The 18,960-nt window shown below is 36.0% G+C and overlaps 1 long non-coding RNA gene across 1 annotated transcript in view; it reads left to right on the top strand.

Moving 5' to 3' along the window:
- Positions 1-1,988, top strand: part of LOC126069062 (uncharacterized) — a 66,710-nt gene extending 64,722 nt beyond the window's left edge. The window contains exon 3 of the long non-coding RNA XR_007515835.1: positions 1,731-1,988. This is a non-coding gene — a long non-coding RNA (uncharacterized LOC126069062). The remainder of the gene's footprint in view (positions 1-1,730) is intronic.
- The last annotated feature ends 16,972 nt before the right edge of the window (positions 1,989-18,960 follow it).

The following is an 18,960-nucleotide window of genomic DNA, read 5'->3' as shown; positions in this document are numbered from 1 at the left end:
GTATTTTCTTTTAGTATTCTGTTGTATTGTATCAAATACAATTTTGTTTAGACTTTTTACGTCTATACTTATGAGGATTTTTGATCTGTGGTTTTCTTTCTTGTAATATCTTTGTATAGTTTTGGTATTAGGATAATGCGGGCTCATGGGATGGAAAAAGTATTCCTTCACCTTCAAATTTCTAGAAGAGTTTGTGTAGAACTGGTATGCCTTCTTCCTTAAATGTTGAGTTGAATTCAACGATGAAGCCATATGGGCCTGGAGTTTGGGGCAAGGTTTTAAATTACAAATTCATTTTCTTCAATAGATTTAGGGCTATTTCGGTTATCTATTTCTTCTTGAGAGATCTTTCGTAGTTTGGGTCTTTCAAGGAACTTGTCCATTTCATCTGAGTTGTTGGAATCACTGGTATAAAGTTTTTTATACTATTCTCATAATATCTGTAGAATCTGTAGTGATCTCACCTCTCTTAATCCTGATATTTGTTACTTGTGTCTTATCTCTTTCTGTCATGAGCAGTCTGGCTGGAATTTCATCACTTTTATTGATCTTCTTAAAGAACCATCTTTTGATTTCTTTAAATTTCTGTATCATTTTATGTTTCTTATTCAATGAATTCCTATCTGATCTTTTTGATTTCTTTTTTCTGCATATTTTGGATTTAACTTGTTCTTTTTTTTTCTAGTTTTTTTTTTTTTAAGGAGAAAGCTCAGGTAATTTATTTGAGGTTTTTAATTTTCTAGTACCGGTGTTTAGTGCTATAAATTTCACACTGATTTATAAATTTTGGAACTGATTTTGTAGCACCCAACAAGTTTTGATATGTTGTTTCTTTATTACAATTCAGTCATAATAGTTGGTAGTTTTCCTTTTGAAATATTTTTGATTCATGGATTATTTAAAAGTGTATTATTTACTTTCCAAATACTTCAGGATTTTCCAGAGTTTTTGTTATTAATTTTTAGTTAAATTCCATTGTGGCCAGAGAGTATACTTTTTATACCTTGACTCCTTTTAAATATATTGAGACTTTTTTATGGCCAAGAATGTGGTGTATGTTCATAAAAGTGTTGTGTGCACTTGCAAATAATATGTATTCTGCTCTTGTTGGGTGGAGTGTTCTATAAACATCAATTATATTAAGTTGGTTGACAAATTGTTTAAGTGTTCTATGTCCTTACTGATTTAATGTCTACTTGTTTATAAATTATCAAGAGAGTGGTATAGAAATCACCAACTATAACAGGATTTTATTATTTTTCCTTACAGTTCTATTAATTTTTGCTTGATGTATTTTGAAGCTGTTATTAGGTATATAAATGTTTAAGGATAATTATGTCTTCATGATGAATTGACCTTTTTTATCTCTGGGAATATTCTTTACTTTGACATCTACTTTGATTTTCATATAGCTACTCCGGCTTTCTTTCTTTTTTTTCTTTATTTTTGAAGCTTTCTTTCCATCAATTATATCATGGTATTTCTTTTTCTACTCTTTTAGGTTTAACCTATTTGTGTCTTAAAGTTTAATGTGGATTTCTTGTTGTCAGCAAGTAATTGGATCTTGCATTTTTATTCAAGCTGACTTGATTGGAATGTCTCTGCCTCTTAATTGAAATGTTTGCGGGCATTTATCTTTTCAAAAATCCCTATTGTGGTAAAATGTATATAGCAAAACATTTGTCATTTTAACCATATTTAACTGCACAATTCTTTGACATTAATTACAGTCACTATGTTGTGGAATCATCACCACTATTCATTTCCAAAAAAGAGGAAGACTGTCAACGAGATGGATCGACACAGTGGCTGGAACAATGGGCTCAAGCATAACAACGATTGTGAGGACGGCCCAGGACAAGGCAATGTATTGTTCTGTTGTACATTCGGTCACTATGAGTCAGAACCAACTTCACGGCACCTAACAACAACAACATCACCCATTTCCAAAAGGTTTTTTATCACTCTTAACAGAAACACAATACTTTTTAAGCAGTAATTCCTCATTTCCACCTCCCTCCATTCCCTGGTAACCACTAATGAAGTTTGCTTTCTAAGCACTTTCATATTCTAGATATTTCAGATAAATGAGATCATACAATATTTGTGTTTTTGTGTTTGACTTGTTACAATCAGCATAATCATTCCCAGGTCCATTTATGTTGTATCATGTATCAGAACTTCATTTCTCTTAATGGCTGAATAATATCCCCTTGTATTAAAATTTTTTTTTATGGATATATGATCTTTTGTTTATCCATTCATCTGTTGATGGACACTTGGGTAGTTTCTACCTTTTGGCTATTGTGAATAATGCTGCAATGAGAATTGGTGTACAAGTATCTTTTTGAGCCCCTACTTTCAGTTCTTTGGGGTGTATACCTAGGAACAGAATTGCTGCATCATGTGGTAAATCTATGTTTAACCTTTTGAGGAACCATCACACTGTTGTTCTGCACCATTTTACACTCCCAGCAGCAATGGATGAGGGTTCCAATTTCTCCACATCCTAGTCAACACTTATTATTTTCCATTTTCTGGTAATAGCTGTCTTAGTGGGTGTGATATGATAATTCATTGTGGTTTTGATTTGCATTTCCTTAATGGCTATTGACATTGAGAATTGTTTCATGTGCTTATTGGCCATCTGTATGTCTTCTTTGGAGAAGTGTCTACTCAAGTCCTTTGCCCATTTTTAAAATATAATTGTATGTCTTTTTGTTGTTGACTTGCAGGAGTTCTTTATATATTCTGGATATTAAAATCTTATCAGATATACAGTTCTAAATATTTTCTCCCATTCTGTACATTGCCTTCACTTTCTTGATAAAGTCCTTTGATGCACAAAAGTTTTTAATTTTGATGACATCCAATTTCTTGATCATGCTTTTGGTGTCATATCCTAGAGTCCATTGTCAAAACTGGGTCCTGAAGTTTTACTATTATGTTTTGTTCTAAAAGTTTTATGCTTTTTGTTTTTACATTTAGGTTATTGTTCCATTTTGAGTTATGGCAGGAGTAATGGATCTAACTTCATTCTTTGGCATGTGGAGATCCAGTTGTCCAGGGACAATTTATTGAAGAAAATCTTCTTTCCCCATTGAATGGACTCAGCACCTTTGCTGGAAATAAGAAGGATCTATGGGTTTATTTCTGGTATTTTAATTCTATTCCATTGGCATATATGTCTGTTTTTATACCAGTACCAGATTGTTTTGATTACTCTAGCCTTATAGTATGGTTTGAAATTGTCAAGTATGAGTCCTCCTCATTTGTTCTTCTTTTCCAAGATTGCTTTGCCTGTTTGGGTACCCTTGCAATTCCATATGAATTTAAGCATTGGCTTTTCTATTTCTGCAAACAGTGTTGTTGGCATTTTGATAGAGATTGCATTAAATCTATCGATAGCTTCGAGTAATATTGACATCTTAACAAGATTATGTGTTCCAATCCATTAACATGGGATATCTTTCTATTTATTTAAGTCTTTAATTTCTTTCTGCAATGTTTTATAATTTTTAGTGTACAAATCATTCACATCCCAGGTTAAATTTATTCCTAGGTATTTTATTGTTTTAGATGCTATTGTAAATGGAATTGTTTTCTTTTTATTTTTTTGAATTGTCCATAGCTGGTGTATAAGGACCAACTGCTTTTTGAGGGTTGATCTTCTACCCTAGGACTTTACCGAATTGATTTATTAGCTCTATTAGCTTTATTGTGGATTACTTGGGAATTTTTACACATAGGATCATGTTATCTGTGAAGAGAGATAGTTTTAGTTATTTCTTTCTGATTTGCATACATTTTTGTTTCTTTTTATTGCCTAATTGCTCTTGCTGGAAATTCCAGTATAATATTACAATCACTGGTGAAAGTGGACATCCTTATGTTATTCCTGATCTTAGGGGAAAAGCTTTCAATTTCTTTCCATTGAGTATAATCTTGGCTGTGGGTTTTTATACATGCCCTTTATTATATTGAGAAATTTGCATTTTTTCTCTATTTTATGGCACGTTTTTACTATTAAAATATGTTGAATTTTGTCAAATACCTTTTTTGCATCAATTGGGATGATAAAGTGGTTCTTTCCCTTTGTTCTATTATTGTGGTATATTACAATAATTGATTTTCTATTGTGCTTTCATTTTCACCCATCTCTAACTATATTCTGATTTTCATTTTGATTTCTTCTTTGACTCATTGGATATTTAATAGTGTGTTGTCTAATTTTCACATATTTGTGTATTCTCCAGTTTTCTTTCTCTCACTGATTTCTAGATTCATTCCACTATGGTCATACAAGGTACTTAGTAAGATTTAAATCTTTTAAAATTTATTGAGACTTATTTTGTGACCAAAAACCCAAAAAAAGAAACCCGATACCCTCCAGTCACTTCCAGACTCATAACGACCCTATACATATAGTTTATCCTGGAAAGTGATACATATGTACTGGAAAAGAAAGTGTATTGTGCTGTTATTGGGTGGAGTGTGCTATATATATTTGTTAGGTCTAGTTGGTTTACAGTGTTGTTCAAATACTCTATTTCTTTATAGATCTTCTTTTGAAATGTTCTGTCCTTTATTGAAAGTATTGTACTGAAATTCCAACTATTACTGTAGAAATATGTATCTCTCCCTTCAATTCTGTCATTATTTAACTCATATTTTTGGGCTTTGGATGCATATCTATTTACAATTGTTATATCTTCTTGATGAATTGACTCTTATTATTTAATGACCTTCTTGGTCCTTATAACAAATGTTGACTTAAAGTCTATTCTGTTTGATAATATAGCCAACCCAGCTCTCTTTTGGTTGCTGTTTGCATAGAATTTTTTTTTTATCCTTTCACTTTCAACCTATATGTGTCTTTGGGTCTAAGGTATGTTTCTTGTAGATAGATGAGTCATTTTTTTAAAATTTTTATTGTGCTTTCAGTGAAAGTTTACAAATCAAGTCAGCCTCTCATACAAAACCTTATAAACACCTTGCTATATACTCCTAGTTGTTCTCCCCCTAGTGAGACAGCACACGCCTTCTCTCCACCCTGTATTTCTGAGTCCATTCAGCCAGCTCCTGTCCCCTCGGCCTCCACATCTTCCCTCCAGAAAGGAGCTGCACACATAATCTCATGTGTCTACTTGATCCAAGAAGCGCACTCCTCACCAGTATCATTCTCTATCTTATAGTCCAGTCCAATCCCTGTCTGAAGAGTTGGTGTTGGGAATGGCTCCTATTTTGGGCTAACAGAAGGTTTGGGGACCATGATCTCCAGGGTCCATCTAGTCTCAGTCAGACCATTAAGTCTGGTCTCCTTATGAGAATTTGAGGTCTGCATCCCACTGCTCTCCTGCTCCTTCAGGGATTCTCTGTTGTGTTCCCTGTCAGGCAGTCATCAGTTGTAGCCGAGCACCGTATAGTTCTTCTGGTCTCAGGCTCATGTGGTCTCTGAGTTATGTAGCCCATTTGACTCTTGGGCTCATAATTACCTTATGTCTTTGGTGTTCTTCATTCACCTTTGCTCCATGTGGGTTGAGACCAACTGATGCATTTAGATGGCCGCTTGTTAGCATTTAAGACCCCAGACGCCACATTTCAAAGTGGGATGCAGAATATTTTCATAATAGAATTATTTTGCCAATTGACTTAGAAGTCCCCTTAAACCATGGTCCCCAAACCCCCGCCATTGTTCCGCTGACCTTTGAAGCATTCATTTTATCCCGGAAACTTCTTTGCTTTTGGTCCAGTCCAGTTGAGCTGAACTTCCATGTATTGAGTATTGTCCTTCCCTTCACCTAAAGCAGTTCTTGGCTACTAATTAATCAGTAAAAAACCCTCTCCCACCCTCCCTCCCTCCCCGACTCGTAACCACAAAAGTATGTGTTCTTCTCAGTTTATACTATTTCTCAAAATCTTATAATAGTGGTCTTATACAATATTTGTCCTTTTGCCTCTGACTAATTTCGCTCAGCATAATGCCTTCCAGGTTCCTCCATGTTATGAAATGTTTCACAGATTCCTCACTGTTCTTTATCGATGCATGTATTCCATTGTGTGAATATACCACAATTTATTTAACCATTCATCCGTTGATGGACACCTTGGTTGCTTCCAGCTTTTTGCTTTTGTAAACAGAGCTGCGATAAACATGGGTGTGCATATATCTGTTTGTGTGAAGGCTCTTATTTCTCTAGGGTATATTCCAAGGAGTGGGATTTCTGGGTTGTATGGTAGTTCTATTTCTAACTGTTTAAGAAAACGCCAGATAGATTTCCAAAGTGGTTGTACCATTTTACATTCCCACCAGCAGTGTATGAGAGTTCCAATCTCTCTGCAGCCTCTCCAACATTTATTATTTCGTGTTTTTTTGGATGAATGGCAGCCTTGTTGGAGTGAGATGGAATCTCATCGTAGTTTTAATTTGCATTTCTCTAATGGCTAATGATCGAGAGCATTTTCTCATGTATCTGTTAGCTGCCTGAATATCTTTTTTAGTGAAGTGTGTGTTCATATCCTTTGCCCACTTCTCGATTGGGTTGTTTGTCTTTTTGTGGTTGAGTTTTGACAGAATCATATAGATTTCAGAGATCAGGCGCTGGTCGGAGATGTCATAGCTGAAAATTCTTTCCCAGTCTGTAGGTGGTCTTTTTACTCTTTTGGTGAAGTCTTTAGATGAGCATAGGTGTTTGATTTTTAGGAGTTCCCAGTTATCTGGTTTCTCTTCATCATTTTTGGTAGTGTTTTGTATTCTGTTTATGCCTTGTATTAGGACTCCTAAGGTTGTCCCTATTTTTTCTTCCATGATCTTTATCGTTTTAGTCTTTATGTTTAGGTCTTTGATCCACTTGGAGTTAGTTTTTGTGCATGGTGTGAGGTATGGGTCCTGTTTCATTTTTTTTACAAATGGATATCCAGTTATGACAGCACCATTTGTTAAAAAGATTATCTTTTCCCCAATTAACTGACACTGGGCCTTTGTCAAATATCAGCTGCTCATATGTGGATGGATTTATATCTGGGTTCTTAATTCTGTTCCACTGGTCTATGTGTCTGCTGTTGTACCAGTACCAGGCTGTTTTGACTACTGTGGCTGTATAATAGGTTCTGAAATCAGGTAGAGTGAGGCCTTCCACTTTCTTCTTTTTCAGTAATGCTTTGCTTCTCCGAGGCTTCTTTCCCTTCCATATGAAGTTGGTGATTTGTTTCTCTATCACCTTAAAAAATGACATTGGAATTTGGATCGGAAGTGCATTGTATATATAGATGGCTTTTGGTAGAATAGACATTTTTACTATGTTAAGTCTTCCTTTCCATGAGCAAGGTATGTTTTTCCACTTAAGTATGTCCTTTTTAATTTCTTGTAGTAGAGCTTTGTAGTTTTCTTTGTGTAGGTCTTTTACATCCTTGGTAAGATTTATTCCTAAGTATTTTATCTTCTTGGGGGCTACTGTGAATGGTAGTGATTTGGTTATTTCCTCTTCGATGTTCTTTTTGTTGATGTAGAGGAATCCAAGTGATCTTTGTATGTTTATCTTATAACCTGAGACTCTGCCAAACTCTTCTATCAGTTTCAGTAGTTTTCTGGAGGATTCCTTGGGGTTTTCTGTGTATAAGATCATGTCATCTGCAAATAGAGATAATTTTACTTCCTCTTTGCCAATCCGGATGCCCTTTATTTCTTTGTCTAGGCTAATTGCTCTGCCTAGGACTTCTAGCACAATGTTGAATAAGAGCGGTGATAAAGGGCATCCTTGTCTGGTTCCCGTTCTCAAGGGAAATGCTTTCAGGTTCTCTCCATTTAGAGTGATGTTGGCTGTTGGCTTTGCATAGATGCCCTTTATTATGTTGAGGAATTTTCCTTCAATTCCTATTTTGGTAAGAGTTTTTATCATAAATGTGTGTTGGACTTTGTGAAATGCCTTTTCTGCATCAATTGATAAGACAATGTGGTTTTTGTCTTTTGTTTTATTTATATGGTGGATTACATTAATGGTTTTTCTAATATTAAACCAGCCTTGCATAAAAGCCTTGCATACCTGGTATAAATCCCACTTGGTCATGGTGAATTATTTTTTTGATATGTTGTTGAATTCTATTGGGTAGAGTTTTGTTGAGGATTTTTGCATCTATGTTCATGAGGGATATAGGTCTGTAATTTTCTTTTTTTGTGGTGTCTTTACCTGGTTTTGGTATCAGGGAGATGGTGGCTTCATAGAATGAGTTGGGTAGTATTCCGTCATTTTCTATGCTTTGAAATACCTTTAGTAGTAGTGGTGTTATCTCTTCTCTGAAAGTTTGGTAGAACTCTGCAGTATAGCCATCCGGGCCAGGGTTATTTTTTTGTTGGGAGTTTTTTGATTACCCTTTCAATCTCTTTTTTTCTTATTGGTCTATTTAGTTGTTCTACTTCTGATTGTGTTAGTTTAGGTAGGTAGTGTTTTTCCAGGAATTCATCCATTTCTTCTAGGTTTTCAAATTTGTTAGAGTACAATTTTTGGTAATAATCTGATATGATTCTTTTAATTTCAGTTGGGTCTGTTGTGATGTGGCTCTTCTCGTTTCTTATTCCGGTTATTTGATTCCTTTCCTGTATTTCTTTAGTCAGTCTAGCCAATGGTTCATCGATTTTGGTAATTTTTTCAAAGAACCAGCTTTTGGCTTTGTTAATTCTTTCAATTGTTTTTCTGTTCTCTAATTCATTTAGTTCAGCTCTAATTTTTATTATTTGTTTTCTTCGGGTGCCTGATGGATTCTTTTGTTGCTCACTTTCTATTTGTTCAAGTTGTAGGGACAGTTTTCTGATTTTGGCTCTTTCTTCTTTTTGTATGTGTGCATTTATTGATATAAATTGGCCTCTGAGCACTGCTTTTGCTGTGTCCCAGAGGTTTTGATAGGAAGTATTTTCATTCTTGTTACATTCTATGAATTTCCTTATTCCCTCCTTAATGTCGTCTATGACCCAGTCTTTTTTCAGGAGGGTATTGTTCATTTTCCAAGTATTTGAATTCTTTTCCCTAGTTTTTCTGTTATTGATTTCTACTTTTATTGCCTTGTGGTGTAAGAAGATGCTTTGTAATATTTCGATGTTTTGGATTCTGCAAAGGTTTGTTTTATGACCTAATATGTGGTCTATTCTAGAGAATGTTCCATGTGCGCTAGAAAAAAAAAAGTATACTTTGCAGCAGTTGGGTGGAGAGTTCTGTATAAGTCAATGAGGTCAAGTTGGTTGATTGTTGTAATTAGGTCTTCCATGTCTCTATTGAGCTTCTTACTGGATGTCCTGTTCTTCTCCGAAAGTGGTGTGTTGAAGTCTCCTACTATAATTGTGGAGGTGTCTATCTCACTTTTCAGTTCTGTTAAAATTTGATTTATGTATCTTGCAGCCCTGTCATTGGGTGCATAAATATTTAATATGGTTATGTCTTCCTGATCAATTGTCCCTTTTATCATTATGTAGTGTCCTTCTTTATCCTTTGTGGTGGATTTAACTTTAAAGTCTATTTTGTCAGAAATTAATATTGCTACTCTTCTTTTTTGCTTATTGTTTGCTTCATATATTTTTTTCCATCCTTTGAGTTTTAGTTTGTGTCTCTAAGTCTAAGGCGCGTCTCTTGTAGGCAGCGTATAGACGGATCGTGTGTCTTTACCCAGTCGGAGACTCTCTGTCTCTTTATTGGTGCATTTAGTCCATTTACATTCAGCATAATTATAGACAAGTAAGTGTTGTCATTTTGATGCCTTTTTATGTGTGTTGTTGACAATTTCATTTTTCCACTTACTTTTTTGTGCTGAGATGTTTTTCTTTGTAAATTGTCAGATCCTCATTTTCATAGTATTTGACTTTATGTTTGTTGAGTCGTTATGTTTTTCTTGGCTTTTATTTTGAGTTATGGAATTGTTATACCTCTTTGTGGTTACCTTAATATTTACCCCTATTTTTCTAAGTAAAAGCCTAACTTCTATTGTCCTATATCGCCTTGTATCCCTCTCCATATGGCAGTTCTATGCCACCTGTATTTAGTCCTCTTTTTGATTATTGTGATCTTTTACATATTGACTTCAATGATTCCCTGTTTTGAGCACTTTTTTTAATTAATCTTAATTTGTTTTTGTGATTTCCCTATTTGAGTTGATATCAGGATGTTCTGTTCTGTGACCTTGTGTTGTGTTGGTATCTGATATTATTGGTTTTCTGACCAAACAATTTCCTTTAGTATTTCTTGTAGCTTTGGTTGGTTTTTGCAAATTCTCTAAGCTTGTGTTTATAACTACTAAAGGCTTTCCCACATTCCTTACATCCATAAGGCTTCTCTCCAGTGTGAACTCTTATATGAGTAGCAAGGGTTGAGGAATGACTAAAGGCTTTTCCACATTCCTTACATTCATAAGGCTTCTCTCCAGTGTGAACTCTTATATGTGAAGTTAGTGCTGAGGACTTGCTAAAAGCTTTCTCACATTCCTTACATTTGTAAAGCCTCTCTCCATTGTGAGTTCCTATATGTATAACGAGGGATGAGGAATGACTGATGACTTTGCCACATTCTTTCCATTCATAAGGCATTTCTCCGTTACGAAATTTTTTATGTAAAAGGTGTGATGAGGGATAGGTTTTCCAACATTCTTTACATTTATGCTTACAACCTCTCACATGCGTTTGAAAAGATGAGAAACTACAGAAATCTTTCTTATGTTGGTTACATTCATAGGGTTTCTCTCCAAGGGGTGCTGTCACCTTACATTTATAGGGTTTCTCTTCAATAAGGGTTCTTACAGGACTGCTTAGGTCACAGGGACAACTGAAGGCTTCTCTACATTTCTTGTATTGATAAATATTACAACCAGAGGGAGATCTGATATGATGCTTAAGTGATGAGTGGTTGATGAAGGATTCATGGCATTCAGAAGAATTTACAACAGTAGGGGTTCTTTTGAACACAGTAAGATTTGAAATCCGTCTGAAGGTTTTTCCTCCTTGATTTTCTTCATTACTTTCAAGGAGGTTCTTTACCATAGGCTTTCTCATACGTCTCCCCTGATTTTTATAGTCATCGTCAATGCCATGCAATCTGCAGATATCTCCTAAGATGGAGGACGAGGTGTCACTCTTCACGAATTCCACTATTAGATATTCACTGGATAACTTCTCTCCATCACTACTGAGGCCAGGTTTCTGAAGGTTTCCATCATCACATCTTTGTACAGTTTCCTCTGCACAAGATCCATCAGGGCCCACTCTTCCTGGGTAAACTCCACAGCCACATCCTCAATGACCACTGAGTCCTGTGATTTACAGAAGTGCAACATGGTCATCCTAGGTCCCCAGGTGCCTACACTGGACTAGTTCTCCCTGCGTCATACCTGGGACAAGTAACATCTTGCTGAAGATCATTCAAAAGTGATTATAGCAGTACATCGATAGGGAACTGCAGAAGTTCAAGCTGGATTCAACAGGGGACATGGAACGAGGGATATCATTTCTGCTGTCAGATGGATCTTGGCTCACACCGGAGCTTGGAAGCAACTTTTTTTTTCTAGTTCTCATTTTTTAAGGAAGCACCAAATCGATTTCCAAAGTGGTTGTACCATTTTACATTCCCACCAGCAGTGTATAAGTGTTCCACTCTCTCCACAATCTCTCCAACATTTATTATTTTGTGTTTTTTGGATTAATACCAGCCTTGTTGGAGTGAGATGGAATCTCATTGTAGTTTTAATTTGCATTTCTCTAATGGCTAGTGATAGAGAGCATTTCCTCATGTATCTGTTAGCAGCCTGAATGTATTCTTTAGTGAAGTGCCTGTTCATATCCTTTGCCCAATTTTTAATTGGGTTGTTTGTCTTTTTGTGGTTGAGTTTTAGCAGAAACATGTAGATTTTAGAGAGCAGGCTCTGGTTAGAGATGTTGTAGCTGAAATTTTTTTCCCAATCTGTATGTGGTCTTTTTACTCTTTTGGTGAAGACAGGGAAAGACAGAACTGGACTAAACCAAAAGCTAAGAAGTTTCCTGAATACAACCATGTACTTCACGGGACAGAATAGCAGAGGCAGGGGCCTGGGGACCATGATTTCAGGGGATTTCTAGGTCGACTGGCATAACGAATTTTACTAAGAGAATGTTCTGCATCTCACTTTGGTGAGTGGCATCTGAGGTCTTAAAAGCGAGCGAGCGGCCATCTAAGATGCATCAATTGGTCCCAACCCACCAGGAGCAAAGGAGAATGAAGAACACCAAAGACACAAGGAAAATATGAGCCTAAGAGACAAAAATGGCCACATAAACCAGAGACTCCATCAGCCAGAGACCAGAAGAACTAGATGGTGCCCAGGTACTACCAATGACCGCCCGGCAGGGAACACAACAGAGAGTACCTGTTTGAGCAAGAGAAACATGGGCTGCAGAACTCAAATTCTAGTAGAAAGACCAGACTTAATGGTCTGACTGAGACTGAAGGGACCCCAGAAGACATGGCTCCTGGACTCTCTATTAGCCCAGAATTGAAACCATTCCCAAAGCCAACTCTTCAGACAAAGATTAGACTGGACTGTAAGACATAATCTGCTGCAAATGACCTCTTTTATGTGTTGAAAAGCAAAGATGTCGCCTTGAAGACTAAGGTACACCTGACCCAAGCCATGGTATTTTCAATCTCATCATATGCATTTGAAACCTGGACAATGTATAAGGAAGACCGAAGAAAAGTTGATGCCTTTGGATTGAGGTGTTGTCAAAGAATATTGAATATACCATGGACTGCCAAAAGAATGATCAAATCTGTCTTAGAAGAAGTACAACCAGAATGCTCCTTAGAAGCAAGGATGGTGAGTCTACATCTTACAAACTTTGGACATGTTGTCGGGAGAGATCAGTTTCTGGAGAAGGAGATTATGCTTGGTAAAGTATAGGGTCAATGGAAAAGAGGAAGACCCTCAACGAGATAGGTTAACACTGTGGTTGCAACAATGGGCTCAAGCATAGCAACTATTGTAAGCATGGTGCAGGACCGGGCAGTGTTTCGTTCTGTTGTACATAGTGTTGCTATGAGTTGGAACTGACTGGATGGCACCTAACAACATAAGACATAAGACATAAAATGATACTGGTGACGAGAGTACTTCTTAGGTCAAGTACAACATGAGACTAAATGGGTAGCTCCTGTCCGGAGGAGAGATGAGAAGACAAAAAGGGGCAGAAGCTGGTTGAATGGACACGGGAAATCCAGGGCAGAAAGGAGGAGTAAGCTGTCACATTATAAGGAGAGAAACTAGGGTCACATAACAATGTGTGCATAAATTTTTGTATGAGAAACTAACTAAAACTGTAAACTTTCACTCAAATAGAGATATATCCTGTCAGTGATAGGATAATATCTGTATGCATACAAGTAAGACCAGTTAATACTAATATTCAAATATATGCACCAACCACTAATGACAAAGATGAAGAAACTGAAGATTTTTACCAATTTCTGTAATCTAAAATTGATCAAACATGTAACCACAATGCATTCATAACTTCTGGTGATTGGAATATAAAAACTGGAAACAAAGATGAATGATCAGTAGTTGAAAAATATGGCCTTGATGATAAAAACGATGTCAGAAATCACATATGATAGAATTTTGTAAGACCAACGACTTATTCATTGCAAATACTTTTTTTCAACAGCATAAATGACACTACATTTGGACTTCATCAGATGGAATACACAGAATTCAAAGAGGCTGCATCTGTGGAAAGAGATGAAGGAGAAGCTCAATATCATCAGTCAGAAGAATGCCATGGGTCGACTGCAGAACAGACCGCAATTCTTCATATGCAAGTCCAAGTTGAAGCTGAAGAAAATTAAAACAAGTCCCTGAGAGCCAAAACACAACCTTGAGTATATACAACCTGAATTTGGAGACCATCTCAAGAGTAGATTTGACTCATTGAATGCTAATGACCGAAGACTAGAAGAGTTGTGTGATGACATTAAGAACATCATGCATGAAGAAAGCAAAAGATCATTAAAAAGGTAGGAAAGAAAGAAAAGACCAAAATGGAAGTCAGAAGACACTCTGAAACTTGATCTTGAATGCAGTGTAGCTAAAGCGATTGGAAGAAAAGTAAAAGAGTTGAAGAGAAAATTTGAAAGGACGACTCGAGAAGACTAATTGTCTTAGTTAAGTAGTGCTGCTATAACAAATACCACAAGTGGGTGGCTTTAACAAAGCGAAACTTATTCTCTCACAGTCTAGGAAGCTAGGAGTCTGAATTCAGGGAGTTACCTCCAGGGGAAGTCTTTCTCTGTCTGTCAGCTCTGGAAGACACTCCTTATCATCAATCTTCCCTTGGACTAGTTGCTTCACAGCACAGGGACCCCAGGTCCAAGGTTTGCGTTCTTCTCCTGGCACTGGTTTCTTGGTGGTATGAAGTCACCATGTCTCTCTGCTCACTTCTCTCTTTTATATTTCAAAAAAGATTTGCTTAAGACACAACCTAATCTTGTAGATAGAGTCCTGCCTTATTAACATAACTGCCTCTAATCCTGCCTCATCAACATCAGAGAGGTAGGATTTTCAACACACAGGAAAATCATATCAGAGGTCAAAATGGTAGACAATCACAAAATACTAGGAATCATGGCCTAGCCAAGTTGACACGCATTTTGGGGGGACACAATTCAATCATAACACTAAGTAAAGTATTATAATGAAATGTGCAAAGACCTGGAGTTAGAAAGCCAAAAGGGAAGAACACCTTCAGTATTTCTCAAGCTGAAAGAAGTGAAGAAAAATTCAAGGTTTGACTTGCAATTTTGAAGGATTCTATGGGCGAAATATTGAACCACACAGGAAGGATCAAAAAATTTTTTCAACATTCAACCATTTCAGGAGGCAGCATATAATCAAGGAACGGGGGCACTGAAGGAAGAAGCCTAAATTATACTGAAGGTATAGACTAAATACAAGGCTCCAGGAATTGACAGAATAGTAATTGAGGTGTTTCAACAAACAGATGCAGCTCTGGAGTTGTTCACTCATCTATGCCAAGAAATTTGGAAGAGAGGTACCTGGACAACTGCCTGGAAGAAATCTATATTTGTGCCCATTCCATAGAAAGGTGATCCAACAGAATGCAGAAATTATCAAATATCATTAATATCACAGGCAACTAAAATTTTGCTGAAAGATGATTCAATAACTGTTGCAGTAGTACTTAGGCAACTGCCAGAAATTCAAGCCATGTTCAGAAGAGGATGTGGAATGAGGGCTATCATTGCTGATGTCAGATGGATCTTGGCTGAAAGCAGAAAATACCAGAAGGATGTTTTCCTGTGTTTTATTGTCTGTATGAAGGCATTCAACTTTATGGATCATAACAAATTATGGATAACATTGCAAGGAATGGGAGTTACAGGGCTTTTAATTGTGCTCATGTGGAACCTGTACATAGATCAGAACAAGGGAAAAACTACGTGGTTTAAAATCGGAAAAGGTATGTGTTGGCATTTTATCCTTTCACCGTACTTATTCATTCTGTATGCTAAGCAAATAATCTGAGAAATTGGGGTATATGAAGAAGAACTTGGTATGAGGATTAGAGGAAGTCTAATTAACAACCTGTGATATGCAGATGATGCATTGTTTGCTGAAAGTGAAGAGGATTTGAAGCACTTACTGATGAAAATCAAAAACTACAGTTTTCAGTATGAATTATACCTCAACATAAGGAAAACAAAAATCCTCACAACTGGACCAATATGGAACATCATGGTAAATGGAGAAAATATTGAAACTATCAACAATTTCATTTTACTTGGATCCACAATCAATGCCCATGGAAGCAACAGTCAAGAAATCAAGCCATGTGCATTGTGCATATCTGGTGCAAAAGACCTCTTCAAAGTGTTAAAAAGCAAAGATGTCACTTCGAGGACTAAGGTGCACCTGACTCAAGCCAAGGTATTTTCAACTGCCTCATATGCATGCAAAAGATGGGCAGTGAGTAAGGAGGACCAAAGAAGAATCAATGCATTTGAATTATGGTATTAGCAAAGAATATTGAATATACCAGAAGAATATACTGCTAGAAGAACGAACAAGTCTGTCTTGGAAGAAGTAGAACCAGCATGCTCCTTAGAAGTGTGGATGGCAAGATTTCATCTCAGTTACCTTGGGCATTTATCAAGGAGGGATCTGTCCCTAGAGAAGGACATCTTTCTTGGTAGTTAGTTAGCAAAGAAGAATAAGACCCTGAACAAGATGAAATGTCAGAATGGCTGCAAAAATGGGCTCAAACATAACAATGATTGTGAAAGTGAAGCAAGACCAGCCAGTGTTTTGTTCTGTTGTACATAGGATTGCTATGAGTTGGAACTGATTCAATGGCACCTAATAACAACATCTTTGGTAAAGGATATATCCTGCATCCAAGGTATGCAAAGACCTCTTAAATGTCAACAATAAAGAAAAAAAAATAAAAAACAGGCAAAAGATCTGAACAGACATCTCACCAGAGAAGATATACAGATGTCACTAAGCACATAAAAAGATGCTCAATATCATATGTGATCAGGGAATTGCAAATTTAAAAAAGTATGATGCCACTAACACACCTATTTGAATGGTTAAAATCCAAAACACTGACAACACCAAATATAGGTAAGGACATGAAGTAATAGAAACTCTTCACTCATTGCTAGTTAGAATAACAAAATTGTACAGCCACTGTGTAAGACATTGTGGTAGTTTCTTACAAAGTTAAACGTAGGCTTACCACACAACCCAGCAATTATGTTCCTAAGTATTTCCCCAAATCATATGAGCATTTATGCTTACAAAAAAACTGCACGTGAATGTTTATAGCAGGCATTTTTATAATTGCCAAAAATTGGAAGCAACGAAGATGTTCTTAAATCAATGGATGGATAAACATACTGTGGCAAATACAAACACTGGAGTATTATTCATTGGTAAAAAAAAAATGAGCCATCAAGCCGTAAAAAGACATGGAGGAACCTTAAACGCACACTGATAAGTGAAAGAAACCTGTCTGAAAAAGTTATATACTGCATGGAATCCAACTATATGACTTCCTGGAAAAGGCAAAACTATAGAGAAAATAAAAAGATCAGTGGTTACCAGGGGTTGAAGGGAGGGATAAATAGGTGAAGCACAGAGGATTTTAAGGGCACCAACACTATTCTGTATGATACTGTAATAGTGGATACATGACATTATGCATCTATCAAAATCCATAAACTGTACAACAGTAAGAGTAAGACCTAAAGTAAGCTATGAACTTGAGTTAATAATAATGTAACGACTTAGTCAACTCTAACGAATGTTCTACATTAATGCAAGATATTAATAATAGGAGAAAGTGTGTTCAGGGTGAGAGGAAATATACGGGAACTTTCTGTACATTTTTTTTTTTTACAATTTTTCTGAATACCTTAAACTGCCCTAACAAATAAAGTGTATTAAAAGAAAAACCAATGAAGCTAAACTTGGTTCTTTGAAGAGGTCAACAAAATTGACAAACTTTAGTTTTACTGACCACGAAACAAAGAGACAAGGCACAGATTAACAAAATGAGGAATGAAAGAGTGGAAGTCACTACCAACATTTTAGAAATTGAACAGATTATAAGAATATTATTAAAACTGTATGCCAATAAATTAGATAATTTTGACAAAATATAGAAATTCCTAGGACACAAGTTTTCAAAACTGAATGAAGAAAAAGGGAAAATAGAATACACCTATAACAATTAAAGAAATTAAATTTAAAAATAGAAATATTCGCACCCCCCCCAAAAAAAAATCCCTGGAACCAATGAATTCAATGGAAAATTGTACCAAAAATTTTTTTTTAAACTACCAGTCTTTCACAGAAAATAGAGAAGTTGAGAACAATTCCCAAATCATTCTATGGAACCAATATTAACAGAAAAAGTCATTACAAGTAAAGTGAAAACTAATATCCCTCACTGATATGCATGTAAAAGTATTCAACAGAATACTACCAAACTGAATCCAGCAACGTATAAAAAGGATAATGCACCATGACTAAGTGAGATTTATCCCAGGAATTAAAAATTATTTCAAAATATAAACATCAGTTTTATACACAATATTGATAGAATAAGGAGGCATGGTGGGGCAATAGTTAAGAGCTTGGCGACTAACCAAAAGGTCAGCAGTTTGAATCCACCAGTCACTCCTTGGAAACCCTACTCTGTCCTATTGGGTCACTATGAATTGGAATGGACTCGACGGCGACGAGTTTTTTTTCTTTTAAATTGAGAGAATAAAGGACAAAAACCGCATGCTCGTCTCAATACGTGTAGAAAAGCATTTGACGAAACCCAACACCCTTTTGTTGTAAAAATTCATCAAAGTAGGAAGAGAAGAGAACTTCCTCAACTCACCAAAGAGCATCTGTGCAAAATCCAAAGCTAACACCATACTTAATCATGAAAAGCTGAGAGCCTTCCCCCTAAGTTATCCCTTCTCTCAATAAGGCAATAATTTCCACTCTCACTACTTCTGTTCAACATTGTACTGGAGATTTTATCAAGGGAAATTAGGCAAGATCATGAAGTAAAGGGCTTCCAGATTGGAAAGAAAGGTTAAAACTATCATTATTTGCAGATGACATGATCTTGCACACAGAAAAGCCCACGGAGTTCTCAAAAAAAAAAAAAAAAAAGCTATTAGAACTAATAAGCAAGTTCAACGAGGATTCAGGATGCAAGATCAATATAAAAACTTATTTTTATTTCTATACAGTAGGACTGAACAATCTGAAAATTAAGAAAATCATTCCCTTTACAATAGTATCAAAAATAAATTATTAGGAATAAATTTAAGCAAGGAGGTATAAGACATTCACTTCATGCTACAAAAATTACTTAAATCGTTGGAATAAATTAAAGAAGATCTAAATAAATGGGAAGACATCAGTGTT

The sequence above is a fragment of the Elephas maximus genome, chromosome X, assembly GCF_024166365.1.
Source record: "Elephas maximus indicus isolate mEleMax1 chromosome X, mEleMax1 primary haplotype, whole genome shotgun sequence".
NCBI classification, from domain to species: domain Eukaryota; kingdom Metazoa; phylum Chordata; class Mammalia; order Proboscidea; family Elephantidae; genus Elephas; species Elephas maximus.
Note: the sequence above shows the minus strand (reverse complement) of the source record. Positions and strands in the feature narration are given on the sequence as shown.